General features: G+C 40.2%; 1 pseudogene; it reads left to right on the top strand.

The window, feature by feature from the left end:
- The first annotated feature begins 14,452 nt into the window (after positions 1-14,452).
- On the top strand, positions 14,453-16,396 carry LOC131910696 (small ribosomal subunit protein eS27-like; annotated as a pseudogene).
- The last annotated feature ends 738 nt before the right edge of the window (positions 16,397-17,134 follow it).

The raw sequence follows: 17,134 nt of genomic DNA on the forward strand, positions 1-17,134 counted from the left end.
AGGTGGAAAGGACCAAATCTCTTTAGAAAGATGAAATTATATGCCAGTAAAATACATCAGAAGCTGAGACTCTCAACTCAGGCTGAATGTTGGGCACTCACCTGTGACTCCATTCTCTAGCAGACAAGTGCAAAGCCCGTGAGAGAAAGTATCAGGCAGGTTGAACAGTGGAGCCACGTGGCCAGGCAGGTTCTTCATATTGAGAACTTAAAGGGAAACTATTCCCACCCTTTTGTTGGATTGTCTTGAGCACATTAAGCTCTTTTTATAGAGGTACAAAGCTAGTCTACCTTCCAGCATCTTCTAGATACTGATTCTAACTCCTTGAAACAACTGTACTTTCTACATGCAAGGCAGTTTTAATACCTTCCTTTAATCTCCTCAATGTAGGCACTGCCTGGCAGGTGGCTAAGTACTACTTTGCTTGGCACATTTAAATCCCCCACCTGTTCCTAAAGAATGGTACCCAGAGTTCTAAGAATGGGGTGCTTCCATGGTGATAGGGTTATCAACTGAGAAGCCCTTCATATGGTAAAAACACTATTAGTCCCAAACGCATTGCAGACTTTCATCTTACCAAGCATCAGAGAATAGCACCACAGAGCTCAGTGGAGTGCTTTTTATCCTCCTGTGTTGATCATTGGGATGACTGGATGTCACCACGACTGCAGCATGGATCAGAGGAGATGATTACATTGCATAACAGTGCACTGATGGGGGAAGCCAAGTGTTGTTTCTACTGAATTACATAGCTTTTTGAACCCTCATAAGCAACAAAAAAATCATTAAGTTGAAACATAGAAGTCTGTACATAACATCTTCAGAAAGCCAGGCACTTACAAGCTCATCAGTGAGTTGATGAACCCAGAACTGGAGAGAAATGATATGGCCCTTATGCTTCTTTGAATACAGCCTAATAGTTAATTTGTTTGAGTGAAAGTCACTAAGCATCAGTAAGCCTGGCTTTGTTGCATGCCTTGCTGGAATTCTATGTCCAGATCATATCAAAGTCTCATAAGTATTCATTTCACACTAAGCTTGTCAGCTCTACTATAACTAAGTAAAATGTAAGTCCCTTTCCAAAGTGCCCTTTTCTGGCAATCAGGAAAGACTCATTTTCTTATTTCTCTTATTCTAGATTGATATTCTACAAGTGAAAGCCAATTGCCTTTGAATCTATGTTGATTAACTTTGGTTAAAAAATGACTTTGAAAAATTTCATGGTTTGGGAACCAGATATGATGGTACATTCCTGTAATCCCAGCTTCACTGGGGAAGCTGAGGAAGGAAAATAGTGAATTCTAGGTCAGTCTGGGCTAAATAATAAAATCCTGTCTCAAAAAATTAGACAAGGCCATGATATTACTATTTATTTGCAAGTAATCGAAATTAAATAGGCAAGTTTGTTATTATATTTTCTTTCAAGACAGCTCTCATCCTGTAGCTCCTACAACTCACTTCGATCCTCCTGTCTCAGTTTTATAAATACTGGGAGTCCAGGCATGAGCCACTACACCTAGCATGTGAGATATGTATATATGTATGTATGTATATTATATATAATTCTAATAAACCAGTGATTCCAGCTGACAGCAACTCCACTAAAATCTATCTGTCTATAAAACAAATTTAGGTGCTGCTCTCAAAATCCATCAGCCCAGAAAATCCATCTTGGGAAAGTGTTTTATAGAGATATTATCTGTGCTTATTTTTGGAGAGACAATGTGTTTTAAAATCTATAGGACAATTATGGTGGGGGAAAACATCACACCCTTAAAATATAAAGACAATTTAAGAATCAGATACCGAGCTGCCAATCCTGATACTGGCCCTTTCTAAGTTAACGTGCTGAATGTCAGCATTGCTCTCCCAAGTATGTTGTCTGGAGACTCAAACACACTGTTCTGAACAAACAGGAAACTCGTAAGAGCATCCTATAGAGGATAGGATGTCTCGATAACATCAGTAATCAGAGCGTTGGGTACATGCCTCTTGGTCACATACGCTCCTACACAATGAGGCAATAAAGGCAGGAATTTGTGTTTACTCTTCAATAACAAAACGGAACACAGAGTGGATAAAAAGTGAAGATAACCACCTTGGCTGCTGACTGTGCTCAAGGGGAGAAATTAGCCAGTTATTAATGTGCTCATGAGGCTCCAGGTCTCAAAAGACCTGGACAATTTGTAAAGTGTGGTATGCCCACTACAGCACCTTTTCTCCCAAGCTGCTTGATCATAATCTCTCCTCCAGTGCAGAAGGGACCTGGAACAACAGATATCTTTTTTTTTTTTTTTTTTTTTGGTTTTTCAAGACAGGGTTTCTCTGTGTAGCTTTGTGCCTTTCCTGGAACTCACTTGGTAGTCTAGGCTGGCCTCAAACTCACAGAGATCCGCCTGCCTCTGCCTCTCGAGCGCTGGGATTAAAGGCGTGCGCCACCACCGCCTGGCACAACAGATATCTTAAGAGCGAATTCCTATTCTTGTTTTTCCCTCACTGTGTCTTATAAAAGAAAGAAGTAATTAATCATGGTTGACTCTCAAAGAAGTGTATAACAAGAAAGATCCAAGCAAGAAGGAAATGACATCACTATAAATGACCTGTGAATCACCAGTATGATCTCAGATAATACTCACTGCTCTAATTAGAACATGTGTGCCCTTCTGCCTGAGTGAAAGCCAAAATAGAGAAATGTTGACAAGTCAGACATGAAGCATGAGGTAGGCCCTTCACATTCAGCCTTTACCATAGTTTAGGTGTGAACAATATTACCCTCTATGTGTAATAATGCATACACTTAACACCAGATCTTTTTTAGCACATATTTTTACTGTTTGACAATTTAATCCATTAATATAATGAATTTAGTCATTTTCCCACCGATATCCCCACATCACCCTCTCGCATCCCTTCCCCTCCTGCTGGAACCCCTCTTCTGAAGTTCCTCTACTTTTATGGCTTCTTTTGTCAAAACTTAGCTCTTAAATGAAGATGAGTAGCTCAGATTTGGGGCAGCAAATTTCCATCAAAATACTTGTATCCTAGCACTTGGGAGCCTGAGGCAGGAAGTTCACAAGTTCAAGGCCAGCCTGGGCTACAAAAGATCTGCATAAAGCCAAACTAAACCATAAAACAGGCAAACAAACAGTACAATACAATATGCACAAGAAAAAATATCCAAGGCCCCGAGCACTTTTCCCCTAGTATAGATTTCTAGTATTCTTGGCTTGGTTTGCTAGGACTACCATAACAAAGTGTTAAGTAATGGTTGTTGCAAAGTAAATGAAGTCTATCTCACACATACTCCTAAAGTCTCTCTGTGACAGCTCTGGGATGAAAATTTCTTGGTCTCTAGTTTCTAGTGGTTGTTAGACATCTTTGACTCTCCTTGGCTTCTAGCTGCATCATTCCAACCTCAAATTCTGACTTACATGGCCTTTCTCTTCTGTGTGTTCGTTGGCCACTGGGTTAGTGCCTATCTTAATCCAGGGTAACCTTCTCTTTAGTTATATCTTCAAACACTCTTTCCTAACAAAGGCACAGTCATAGGTTCTAGGGTTTAGGACTTCAATATATCTTTTAGGGAGAAACAATCCATTTCAAAAATCACATAAAACATTGATTCTCAGAAAGCAGAATTAGCAGTGTTGGTAGAATCCTTGGCTGAAGGAAAACAATGAAAACAGGAAGGATAGCGCAAGGTGTGTGTCCACAATCTGATACGGTGTATAGTTGTACATCAGGACCATGGACAGTAGCTCATCTTCCATCCATTGCCTCCCTCCACTGACCCACCCCAGCACTAACTGTGACTATCTAGGCAGGGAAATACTCTGCAGGGAGCAGGCTTGTCAAACCACTGCCACACTCTTCCTCTATTGTTGCTGAGTTTGGACCCTATAAATCAATTATCTTAGCAAACCTTTGCATGGTCTGTTGTGAAGAGTGTAGAAATAGAAACAGTTTCCTGGCTTATAAAGGTTATTGTTAGCTTCCTTAAGAAAATTAGGGCTCTGTCATCATTGAAAATTCCCAGATTCAAAATAATGGGTTCAATGACTCAACACCCAGTGAAAGACATGAACTTCATTAACATTTGTTCCATGAAGTCAACGAAATTCTAGTTTGAGGTAGAGGCGGATATAAACTATCCGTTGTTGATAATGCTTTTCCTGAGAAAAAGCATATAAAAGTAACATGTAAACAAACACACATGGGTTAGTTCTAGTACATTCTAAAAACCAGAACAGCAGGCTGAAAATAGACAATGGAAAGGCAGTGAGCTGTGTGTCCACATTTAACGGATGAGGTAATGGATGCCATATATATACTCTTTGCAAAGTTTAATGGCTTAAATTCTAGAGCTGTAGTGGAATTTTAGAAAAAGGAATGATGTACTCAAATTTGAATTCTACTTAGATAACCTACTGATTGAGAAAAAGATGATTGGAGGTTAAGACTAGAAGCAGACAGAATTTTATTTCAGGTTGTGATGATGAAAATAGGAGGGTGAGACTGATTTTTTTTTTTTTAATCAGAGAGAGAATCAGCAAGTGCCAGTTACTGACTGCACAGAAGAGGCCACATTACAGACTGAGTGGATTAGCAAAAGGGTTGATTTGGGAAGATGGCAAATGACTAGTTTTGGTCACTGATGTTTTAAATTTTGCCTTTGTGAATTCAAAATCTGTACTTGTCAAGTTCTGTTATAGAAATAGCCCAGTCCCCTGAATACACTGTTGTCACTACTTCACATGCTTCTTTCACTCTTGAGTCTAAATTTCCATCAATGTTGAGATTCCATATTTAACCCAACAGTGCTGAGGGTTTGTGGGAAAACAGCTTGAATCAACCCGATGTCACCCCAACTCCTTAGCTCTTTAGGTACAGGTGAGCCATTTGTTTTTTTTTAATACCTGGTTGTAGCTTCTTAATGATTTCAAATAAAGAGAAACTCTGGTGCATCTACAGCAAGGACAAGGACTTTCTCCTCGGGGCTTCAGACAAGGAAACAGGCTGAGGCTATTGGGACTCCTTAGTTGTCCAGCATTTAAAGGCTCACCCTTTCCTTGATGCAGTGTGTATGCATGTTACAACCTGCCAATTTTTTGGTTGCTTCTAAATGTCAGAGATTGACACACCTCTGGAAGATTAAGGCAAGGGCTGATTAGTAGTTAACACTCTAAAACAACAATCTGCCCATTATGAGATTTAGACATGATAGTCCTGTTTGTCCCAGAAGTCAGTCCCCAGGGACCAGATACCTGAGACCCAACTGAAGGAGTCATGGTTGCTACAGCAGGTGGCTGTGCAGATGGAGAGCAGGCTCCTAACAATCTCCCATTCTCTCCCTTCTTATCACCACAAATTGGTGAAGGTTAATGAGAATCGCTAAATGAGTAGAGCCTATATCACTTTAGATCATCTCCAATTCTATATAGTGGGAACATGAGAGATAGAAATCAATCTGCACACACATTTACAATTGACACTTCAGGAAACCATTTAGTTTCCATAGCTTTACTTTACAGATTTGGAAAGAGAACCGGAGAACCAAAATTATGTCCAAGATAGTTGCAATGTTTAAACAAGAATCTTACTTCTTTCATTTAAAGAGCAGGACCCTCCACTCCCACGTTACTTCCTACATCTTCCATCCTTGGATTTTGATGCTTGGTGATAGCTGGCCCTGCTAAGAAGGGCCTCATCTGGTTATTATGGGTTTTACTGAATAAGTTTGCTTTTGGACAGTTTTGTGCATGTACAGAATATATATGTTTACTCTCACCTCCACCCTTGCCTATCTCCCTCCAACTCTTTTATCTCCTCTCCTCACTACAGGTCTCTTTCCCAGATTCATTCCTTTTTGTGGTCATGAGTTTGAAGCCTGGGAGCCTGTAGATTCACCATTTGGTACACAACTGAAGGTAATGGCTGTCACTTCCCCAGAATCCACCAGTTATCAACAGTTCAGCTAGAAGGGGTAATGTCCCATGAGCCCCTCCCCAACCCATGATTAACTATTGGAACACCTAGTCTAGTATAAGCCCAGTATAGGCAACAGCAGCTGCTGGGAAACCATATTTGCAATGGCTGTGTAATGTCCAGAAGACAGCATCTCACATCCCTTCTCCGTCTCTGCCTTTTACATCCATTCTTCATTCTCTTCCACAATGCTCCCTGAGCCTTGTCATCTGATTATTTTAACCAACCATAATGCTCTGCCATATATGTATTCTTTATATTGAATCTTTTGTTTAGGAAAGCCCTTAATATTGACTAAGTTCTTTTGGATATGTGCACCTAAGTCTTATTTCATATTTTCATGGCTTTTATTGGATCTAAGACCCTTTTCTCTGTGATATATATAGTATTTGTACCAATATTTTTCTTCTCAATATACACATGATAAACAAACTCTCAAGGAATTTAATTGATTTGTCCATGTGACGATATTACACTCAAACTCTCATCTGTTTTACTGTGAGAATTTACTTTATTGCTCTGTTGACAACTTTATTTTTTTCTTGGTGTATCAGTTACAATTTTGCAGCTATTAAAAGATGATTTTAGAATTGACTAAAAGGTACAAAGATGATATTCATTTATATGTTTTTTCAATGTGCTTATGGGAGCCTTTAAAATAAATTTGTGATCTGTTTTCTTTGCTCTGACTTCTTGCTAATTGCTGCCATTGACACACCTGCCTGATCAATTAGTGGCAGCTTATGTTCTCTATTTAAAGCTGCTACAAACAATGCTATGGGCCAGGTCACATCCTCAGATATTTGCAAGTCTTAATCCCCCAGTTCCTTGACGTCTTTTCTATAGGCTCAAAGAACACATGATCAGTGCCCTTATAAGACAAAATTTACACACAAACACTCACCTGTGTGGAACAAAGTCTGCTTAAAGACAATGGAAGAATATTGACATTTATATGCCAAGGAAAAGGGCCTCAGAATGAAAACAGACCTACCAACTCACTGGATTTCGAGGCTCCAGAATTACATGGAAATAAATTTCCCTGTTTAGTGCATCTAGTCTATGGTAATACTAGCTAACACAAGTAAAGGGAGATAGCTGGATACTAGAATTATTTATGAACTACTCATAAATAAATATCAAAGAAGGATTTGCTACTGAAACTCCCATTTGGGTTGTCACATTAACACATTCTGTTTATTTTATGACTCAGGGTTACATTCTGGATTGGGATTATCCCAGGATAGCTAAGCTTCAGACAACTTAGATCATAGTTACAAAAATAATGAGTTATAAGATATAAATCAAGTGGTCTTTTAAAGGGAAAAATTTCAACGTAACCAGAATATTCTTCTGATATATTCTCCTATTGCATAGAAACTTCAATTTAATTTCCCCACCCTTCATCTAGCCTCCCTCTTCTACAAAGTTACGAACTGTCGTAGTATGCAGGAGCATTTCACTTTTCTTCCCTTCTCCCTGGCTGCCCAGGCAGTTACAGGCATTATACACCTGCCATCCATTGATTTCAAATAAATGCTGAAATGGAATCATGAGTTTGATTGACATCCAACTGCATGTGAGCTAACTCTCTATCCCATTTCTGATGCTGCTTGGAGATCACAGCCCTCGAAACAGCAGGGGAAGTATAAACGCAGTAAGTACATGCTGTAGTAGTTACAAAGACCATTAAGTGGACAGGAAAACCTGTATGGATTTCAAAACTAATGTGCCTCCGTCTGAGAGGTGCTAAACATGAACCTGGAGTGTTAGAACAGAGGCTTGAGAACAAAATCAGACCCAAGTCCTGGAAAAGCCATAGAGGAGCTTGTAAAAGAATTACAAAAACATGTACCTGTTTGCATTCCAAGAATAATAGCTAGGCACACGATGCCAAGTTTCAGCTTTAAATCAAGCAGTATACACAGATTTTAGAGTTGATCTTTGGCCCTTCCCCAGTTAAGGGCTGGTAAAACATACCTAGGTTCAAAGGTCAGTGTTTACAAAGACCTTTCCAAGTCCTGGGCATGAAAACATCTACATAAAACATGATTTCAAGTGTAAATGAATAACAACAGTTTATATGTTTTGTGCACATGAATACGCATAAATATATGTATTTATGAACTTTAAAAGCCAAAGGAAAATGCAAAAAAAAAAAAAAAAAAAATGTTGACCTGGTTTGGCTAATTCAAATCTCTACTGAGGAGAAGCAGGGAACAGAAAATCATGTGATGTTTTATCAGAAATAATGCTTTCATATTCATGTTCCTGGCACTGAAAAAAAAAAGGAAAGGATTATATTTTGTGTCTGTTTTGAAAAGGATCCAACTATGATCCAAGTCATTTGAAAATGCAAATTTCCTTCAGTTTTATTATCTCTTACCGTCATGGACCAGGATAGGAAGCAACAGATCTGTGTTATGAGCTGTAAATGTTGCTGGTGAAGAAATATCAGAATTTGCATGTTAAGCCTAACAGTTCGTAGATTTTGGATGTGGCAAACATCCAGGTAAGACATTGTGTAGCCATCTTCACATTATCCTGTGAAAAAATGTCCTGCCATTTTCAACTGAAACATGGGGCCTACAGGCTAAAAGCTCCCTCTCCCTCTCCCTCTCCCTCTCCCTCTCCCTCTCCCTCTCCCTCCCCCTCCCCCTCCCCCTCCCCCTCCCCCTCCCCCCCCCTCTCTCTCTCTGTGTCACACACACACACACTCTTACAATGCAGACAAATCTGCATGGAGTCTAAAAAGGATTAACACATGTGATATTGTCTTTATTGGGTGACAGTTTTTTGTTCTTTGGGTTTTTTTGTGATTGGCTTGTGTTCTGTCTTAGGAGCAAAAACTGCCCTTGTTCATGATTACCCATATCAAATCCCATAAGAGCTAAAACAATCCTGAACAATAAAGGAACTTCAGGAGGTATCACCATCCCTGATTTCAAGCTCTACTACAGAGCTGTAGTAATAATAACAACATGATATTAGCATAAAAATAGACAGGTGTATCAAAGTCAAAGGAAACAGTGTCTTCTACTCCAGAAGTCAGATGTACTAGTCTGTTATGGAATATTTGCTTGCCCTAAGCATGAGGTCACCTTTTGCTATAATCCATTGAATGTCTGTGTTGCTTGGCCCACTTCTTGTACTATGGAAACTGACAACTGGGAAACAGGCACAATAAATGTTGATGCTCTAAACACTTCCTCTGCCTGAGCATCTGTCTCGATGTGTCTGTTCCAGGGGTCTTGTGTCTTTGACCAATATCTTTGAAATGATTGCAGGCCATCTTGTTAACTTATAGTAGATAAAACCTCAACCTCTTAACAACTTTGAAAGTTTCATGCTTGACACTAAGCTGAAATTTCTTACTTGGATAATAAGAATGTCTCTTTTTCCTAAGCAAGTGTTGCCTCCACTTTTGACAAGAAAAATCGAAATCAAATATGTAATCTATTTCTCCTGGACCCTTCAGGAGCAAATCACCTTTTAGACAATATCATCTTTAGGGGGATTAGAAAGGATGGTGGGGGATAAATAAGAAACTCAAAATTTCAAAGTGAAAATAAATTCCCCCAACAGAATAGAATCTACACATTTTCTGAGACCACTGTAGCAGAGAAATCCCTAAAAATAAGAAAAGAGGAGAAACACACCCAAGAATCCCAAGAATAAATAAGAAACATTGACAAATATACACATACACTTATATCCACAGCTCAAACCTCTGAAAACTCAAAATAAAGAGCAGATATAAAGGTATGGGGTTGGGGGAGAAGTATTACAGACAGAGTCAGAGCTGAGTCACCAGAATCTTTTTGTCAGAAATATCCAAGTCATAAGTCTGCACAGTGAGGGCTTTAAATACTGGAAAGGCAAAACAAAACTGTTCATCTAGATTTCTTCACTCTGTGAAAATATGTTTTAAAATAAGGTACACATTTAAGTCACTCAAAAACTGAATATTCATTCTCAACTAGTCTAAACCACAAGATGTTAAATAAAGTTATTCAGGGAGAATAAATAGAATAACAGAAATTCGGATATAAACAAAGAAATGATGGAATGGTTAAATGAAAACTGATATTAAAGATATTCCTTAAGCATTCTAAAAGATACAATTCTTTAAATTAAAAACAAAAATCAATAACAACTGGGGCCATTGTGCTGGCTTAGCAGGCAAAGGTGACTGCAGCCATCCCTGGCAACCTGAGTTCATTCTGGGGGACCCACCTGACGGAAGGAGAGAATCAACTTCTTCGAGCTGTTCTTTGCACACACATAAATAAATAAGTGTAGCAAGAGTCTTCTTCTTTTCTCATATGAATATACGATTCTACAACAAATTGATTGTTGTAGAATCTTAGGTCCTCAGGCTTGGAAGCCAGTGCCTCAAAGCACTGAACCATTTGGTGCAAGGAAAACAACCTTAACCAAGAATGAGCAATCCTGACAAATAAAAATGAAAAGACCATAATTCAAGGCACTTAGAGTTTTAATTTAAAAAACTGTATTGCTTGGAAATATTAAATAATATAAGAATACAAATTTAATACAATTTAAAAAATTGTTTTGCTTAGTGTTTGTTTGTTTGTGTTTGTTTAGTGTGCTTATGGTGTTCCTATCATTGGTGATCTAGTTTGCTTTCTGCTGTGGTAGTAAAACACTGTTCAAAGCAATTTGCAGAGGAAAGGGTACATTGGGTTTACATTGAGGGAAGTCAAGGCAGGAAGTGAAGGCAGGAGCTTGAAGCACAAATTGCAAAGGACCACTGCTTACTGGCTTGTGCCCTCTTGCTTGCTCAGCTACCTTTCTTATACAGCAAGACTCACCTGCCCAAAGGTGGCACCATGCATATTGGTCTATGCCCACCTATATCAATTAACAGTTAAGAAAATGCCCCCACAGACATGTCCCCAGGCCAAGCTGATGGGGGCAATTCTTCAGTTGAGATTCCCTCTTCCCAGATGTATAGAGGTGTGTTCCAAGTTGACAAAGACTAGCCAGCACAATTAATATACATCCTAGTGATTTTGTTTGTACAAGTCTTCACTCATTTGAAATCGCCACTACTGAAAGATTAAACATATCTGGCGTCACAAGCAAAGATAATCTATTCACAGAGGGAAATGTAATCAAGATGAATTTGTGACATTTTAAAATCAGTTTTTTTTAAAAAAAAAATAGGTGCCTATTTCAGCATGTGGCTAAGTAACAATAGATGTGTTAACACATTGTTTACAACCATGTGCATGCATTTGTCCTTAATAAGTCAGTGACTCTGCCATCAAAACATTGACCATTTGAAGGCACACCATCATAAGGCAATACCATCCTAAGAGTCATATTCAACCTGCTCTTTGGCAATGTATTTGGTCCAAGAATGGGGCTTAATCAAGTGCTCTGCAAATGGAGATAATACTTGATTAGTATGCTCTCAGTCTTTCAAGGATTGGCATGAGTTGCAGTGTCGTGGAGTTACTGAGCATCACTGTTAGTCTCGCCACATCTTCAACTAGTAAGCAAAGTGCTAAGCTGTGAACCTCCTGACCAGGTGCAAGCCTGCGATGGAGTTAAATTATCAGTACCAGGGACTTGTCGCTTGGTCCATCTAATCGGGCACGTCTAACATGCAAGTGTTTGATCTTTTTCATCTCAAGTTCTTCAGCATATGAATCAAAACTCCCCCACATAATCCTGGAAGCTTTGTCACTCGAATATCACTTGAGAAAAAATCTTCAAGGCATGTCAAGACCAATATGGTCTCTTCCCCAACAAGGACCATGCAGAGAATGGGTTCAGGGTACCATCGTCATTATTTTAGCAACTGTTGAGAAGAGCGTAGTTTCTGTAAAGTGTTCGGACAGAAAGCCCAAGTTAGTTGAGGCCACCTAAATATTATAATAGGATTACTATATTATGTCACAGTCTCTGTAGTCTGAACTTTGAAATAAATAATGAGGCAAGGTTGGGGCTCTGTGAATGCATCTCATTTTAGACTAATCAAATCCATATAGACCCAAGTCAAAGTTGGCCGAGGAGGAAAGAGCAGGCAGTGCCTGGGGATTACTTTTAAATACTTTATGTATTATTCATAGTGAGACTTTTGCTGGACCTTACTTTCACCCAGATTCACTTTAAATGTTCCCACTGAAGAGGAAGCAATGCTAATTTATATATGGGGCAACCAACTCTCACATGCTTCGAACCAATCAATGCCAGACGGCAGACACAGTGCTGGGGATGGCATAGGTGGTGAGTTTCAATATGGCCTCTAGAGGCCCAGCAGTGTGGAGAGTTGTGCAACAGTTCTGTGCAGAGGAGGAGAGATGCTCTTAAGCTCATGCCATCCATTTAACCAAGCAGCATGGCAGGGGTTCTTTTTATCCAGCACTTCAAATTAAAAACATAAACTTGGGGGTTTGCTGTTTGGAAAGTTCTGTTTTACATGCTGACAGAATGTGAAAGCTAGTTCCTGTGCTCAAAAGCATACTTAGTTCAGCTGAACAGACTATACATGCACAGAAACTTTTAACTAATAACATAGGAGTGTTAATATAAATCTCAAGCACAGCAGTCTCAGCAATATGTGTTAAAAATATCATGAGAATGAGAAATCTGTTTAGAGAAAAGGCATTTCTCAAATGTCAAGGTGAGTGTTGGAATTTTAAGATGGGAAGGTGTGCTGGTTAGTTTTTTGACAGCTTGACACAAGCTCTAGCCATCTGGGAAGAGAGAACCTCAGCTGAGAAAATGCCTCCGTCAGGTTGGCCTGTAGACAAATCTGTGGGGCATTTTTTGTTTTATAAACAGCTGATGTGGTAGTGTCAATCCCTCTGTGGCCAGTTCCATGATCCTAGATTGTATAAGAAAGCACTGACTAAGCCAGTCAGCAATGCTGCTCCATGGCCTCTGCTTCAGTTCCTGCATCCAGGTTCCTGCTTTGAGTTCCTACCCCAACTTCCCTCAGTGACAGACTGCTACCTGGAAATGTAAGATGAAATAAACCCCTTTCTTTTCTGTAAGTTCTTTTTGGTCATGATGTTTTATGACAACAATAGAAAGTAAATTAAGGCAGAAGGTAAGATAGGTTTAGATGAGCTGAAGAAGTAAACAATAGTTTTAATTAAGGTAAAGAACCAAGCTAGCTTGATTTATGACAACTCTGCCCATTCATCAGCATGCACACCTTTGGACACCTCACATACATTCCAGGTATTCAAGCACATTCCATTTGCTTACACATGTTCAGGCTCACATTTTCCAGTATGTTCATTATACTCCATTAACCCATATGTTTATTTGTGCGGACTCATTCTAATAAGGCCAAGAAACAGTTAATGTACAATACTATATTTTGTACCCATAACCACACTGCATGGAATTACTACTCTTGAGTTGTTACTGATGAAGAAAACAAAGCTTGGACAGACTGTCACTTATTTCCAGGTACACAGCTGGGGTTGAAATTCACGTCCCTCTGGAGCTAAACTGTATCTATGACTGTTAAGATGTGTTCCACACCCTCATTTCCCCCTTTCCCTTTTCATTCCCATAAATCTAAACCATACTTAGAAATAGATTAGATACTAATGTGCAGATGACATTAGAAAAGGGTAGATTCCCAGCTACGGGAGTTGTTTTTTTGTTTTTGTTTTTGTTTTTGTTTTTGTTTGGTTGTTTGTTTTTAAATGAAAAATGAGGGCAAAGATATTAGACCTTCAGTAAGGAAGTGGCAGGTTGACAGCACTTCAGGGAAACAGTAAAGATGTCATCGGATCTATAAAGAAGAATTGAGAGACGCATCAGAAGGCCACACAAGCACTGCTGGCAATAGTGTGTAAAATGTGGCAGGACCGTTCCTAGTGCCTTATACATCTAAGTTCATTGAATTCCCCAACAACTATGAGACAGGAACCATTATCATCTCCATCCCACAGACGAGACTCAGATACAACATCTGACTTGTTCAAGATCACAGAGCGAAAAGTAGAGCCTGGATTCAAATACAGGTGGTTTGTGTTACCTTTACTGTCCTACTCACAAGACATGAGTATCAAAGGGCCAAGGAGATAGTGGAGACAAGGGAAACATGAATAGAAATGTGAGAAGATTTCAAAAGAGTTGACTCCATGAAGTTAACTGACAACTGTACAACTAGTTGAGAGAGTATAAACATAAAGGTAACTCTTCTTTACATACAATGATTTCCACTAGAAGAGGACAGACAGGTCAAAACAAACAAATGAACAATGATTTCAATTTCACAATATGTTGAGGTTATGGTAATGACTATGACACCCTAATGTCAATATTCAGAAAATGTCTAAAAACAATCTTTAGGCTCACAGGGGAAGATGGAGTAGTGAGGCAAGGACAATCAGATGGAGCTGTAACTTTGGAGACTGTAAAGTTGTAGCATGTTTGACACAGAGCCCAGAGAGAAAGCATTGAGGAAATAGACATGTCGCAAACTGGCATGGGTTATCTAGTGGTAATTAGTACTAAGATTAAAAAGTTAAACAGTAGAAAGGGAAAAAAACCCAAAAATCAAGGAAGTGAAGGAAAAGCATATCCAGGGCCCAAGCAAAATAAAGAGAAAGGACATGGGACCAGTGTCACAGCACGATGAGCAGAAAGAAGACAGTGCAAAGACTCTGAGGCAGGGGTGTGTGGGATTAGTTCAAGAAGCAAAAGGCCAGTGCTATGCTTTAGGCATACAGTGCATCCCCCAAAGGTCTATGTGTTAAAGGTTTGGCCTCTAACTAATGATGCTGTTGTGTTTGTGTATTGTGGCAGTGGCGCGGGGGGGGGGGGTCTAGAAATTCTAGGAGGTTGAGAAGAACTGTAAAAATAGGTAACTGCAAGAGGCTGTCTTTGGGGACTATATCTTGTCCCAGGCATTTATTTTCTTGCTCTTCTACTCTCCATCCTTCCTGGCCACCATGAGGTGAGCAAGTGGCTCTTTCAGCACCCTTTGAGGTGCTCTGTCTCAGCCTAGTTCAGAAGCAATGGAGCTGGCTGACCATGCAGTGAAAACCCTAAAGTCAAGGAACATCTTCCCCACCGTGGGCATTTGATCCCAGTGACAAAATGTCCAGTCAACCCAGAAACTCAGTGTGGCTGGATGAGTGAGAAGAGAGGTAGAACAGGAAGGCAGAAGGTCACTGGGGACCACAAGGTTATGACCTTAGGCCATGGCAAGGAATTCGAGTTTTATTCTAAATCTAAAGACAGACCATCGGGATACTTTAGAGAAACCAATTCCATGATTTAAGTCAGAGTTTACACAGCTCACTTTCTGGGTGAGGGCAGTTGAGAAAATGGGTTAGGAGGCATCTCAACAGTCAACACAGAAGATGGAGGTCTTCACAGTGGGAGGAAATGTTGAGATGGTTGGGTTCTGATACATTCTGAAAGCTGTGTTGACAAGATTCAAGGATGGACTGAATGCAGGAGGTGAGCTAAAGGGCATATCACACAATTCCTGGATTCACAAGCAGAACGTAAGGGTGAGGCAGGTGCTATTAGCTTAGATGGGAATTTAGTGTGGTGTCAAGGTAAAGCCTAGAAATCAGCAATAGGTTGGCAATGGGAGCTTTGCAGGTGTGGTCTCAGGGGAATGTGAGAGGAAAGGCTGATTGGAATAAAGAATGAACTTAAACATCATGATTGTGCTTATACCCACTTCTACCTCCAACATACACGTATGCATACTCAGACAGGCAGACACACATAAGGGCATGGGTACACTTGCCCACAGACATAATGACCATGCTACATCCACAGACTTCCTACAAACACACACACACACACACACACACACACACACACACACACACACACACGCTCAATTCCACTCAGTGGGAATTAGGTGCCCTTTTATTCTGCTACCAGAGTCCCTAAATAAGTGTCTGCCTTCCTTCACCATCTACTCTTAGAAAGATGAGGATCCAACTCCAGAAAGCACTATTCACAGGAACCAAAGCGAGACTGGTAGCATTGGAGTCAAAGTGAATAAACTGTCCCTTCACATCATCATCTGCAGCTGTGAGGCTGAGATGGGGTAGGGTTCATGTTCATCAGGTCATCCCTTGGCCGTTGTGGGGATGACAACGGTTGGAAGAGCTTTTCTGGCAACGATGACCTCCCCACTAGAACGTGCCTCTTGCAAAGGCTCTCCATCCTTCTCCAGAAGAGAAGAGGAGACCAGAAGGTCAAGTGTCTGGTGCAGAACCCCATTCCTACTTCAGGGATGTGAAATGCCCAGGATGCTATAAAATCACCACAGTCTTCAGTCACGCACAACAGTAGTCTGTGAATTGGCTGCTCGGCTATCCTCTGTCAGCGTACAGGCAGAAAAGCATGGCTGACAGAAGGATGTTCCTTCAAGAGAAAGCAGCGTTGAAAGTATCCTGATTAAGATGGGTTGGGAACCTCCCAATAAGTACATTTGGGAGATACATATATGTTGCACGATCCTAAATGGTCTTATAATAACAATCCAGAGCCAGATATTGGGGTAAATGCTGAAAGATCAGAGATACAAAGGAATAAGCCACTAGAGAAACTTCTTACCACTTCTGAATCCTCAGGCCAAAAAAGAGGCGAGATCCTGTCTCCACAAATCCTCAGACTGAATGCCTCTGAGTGCTCAGCTGAAAAGGCTCTACTTCCTGTCTCCTCACGCATTATATGCCTTTCTCCACCTAGCCATTTTGCTTCCTATCTCAACCTTCCTAGTGCTGGGATTAATGGCCTGTGTACTTCTCAAATACTGAGGTTAAAGGTGTGTGCCACCGCTGCCTGGCTCTCTTTCTCTCCTAGACTGGATCAATCTCATGTAGCCCAGTGTGGCCTTGAAATCACAGAGATCCAGACAGATCTCTACCTCCTGAATGCTAGGATTAAAGGTATGTGCTACCACCACCTGATCTCTATGTATAACTCTGTGGCTGGCTCTGTCCTCTGATCTTCAGGCAAGTTTTATTAGAGTACCACACAATTACCACACATATGTGTGTATACACACACACACACACACACACACACACACACACACACACATATATATATATATAATGTAAGAAAGAATTATTAGACAATTTTCCACCACTCATACTCCTCTCTACATTCACTCCAGCAT

Source organism: Peromyscus eremicus, chromosome 5, assembly GCF_949786415.1.
Source record: "Peromyscus eremicus chromosome 5, PerEre_H2_v1, whole genome shotgun sequence".
Classification (NCBI taxonomy): Eukaryota; Metazoa; Chordata; class Mammalia; order Rodentia; family Cricetidae; genus Peromyscus; species Peromyscus eremicus.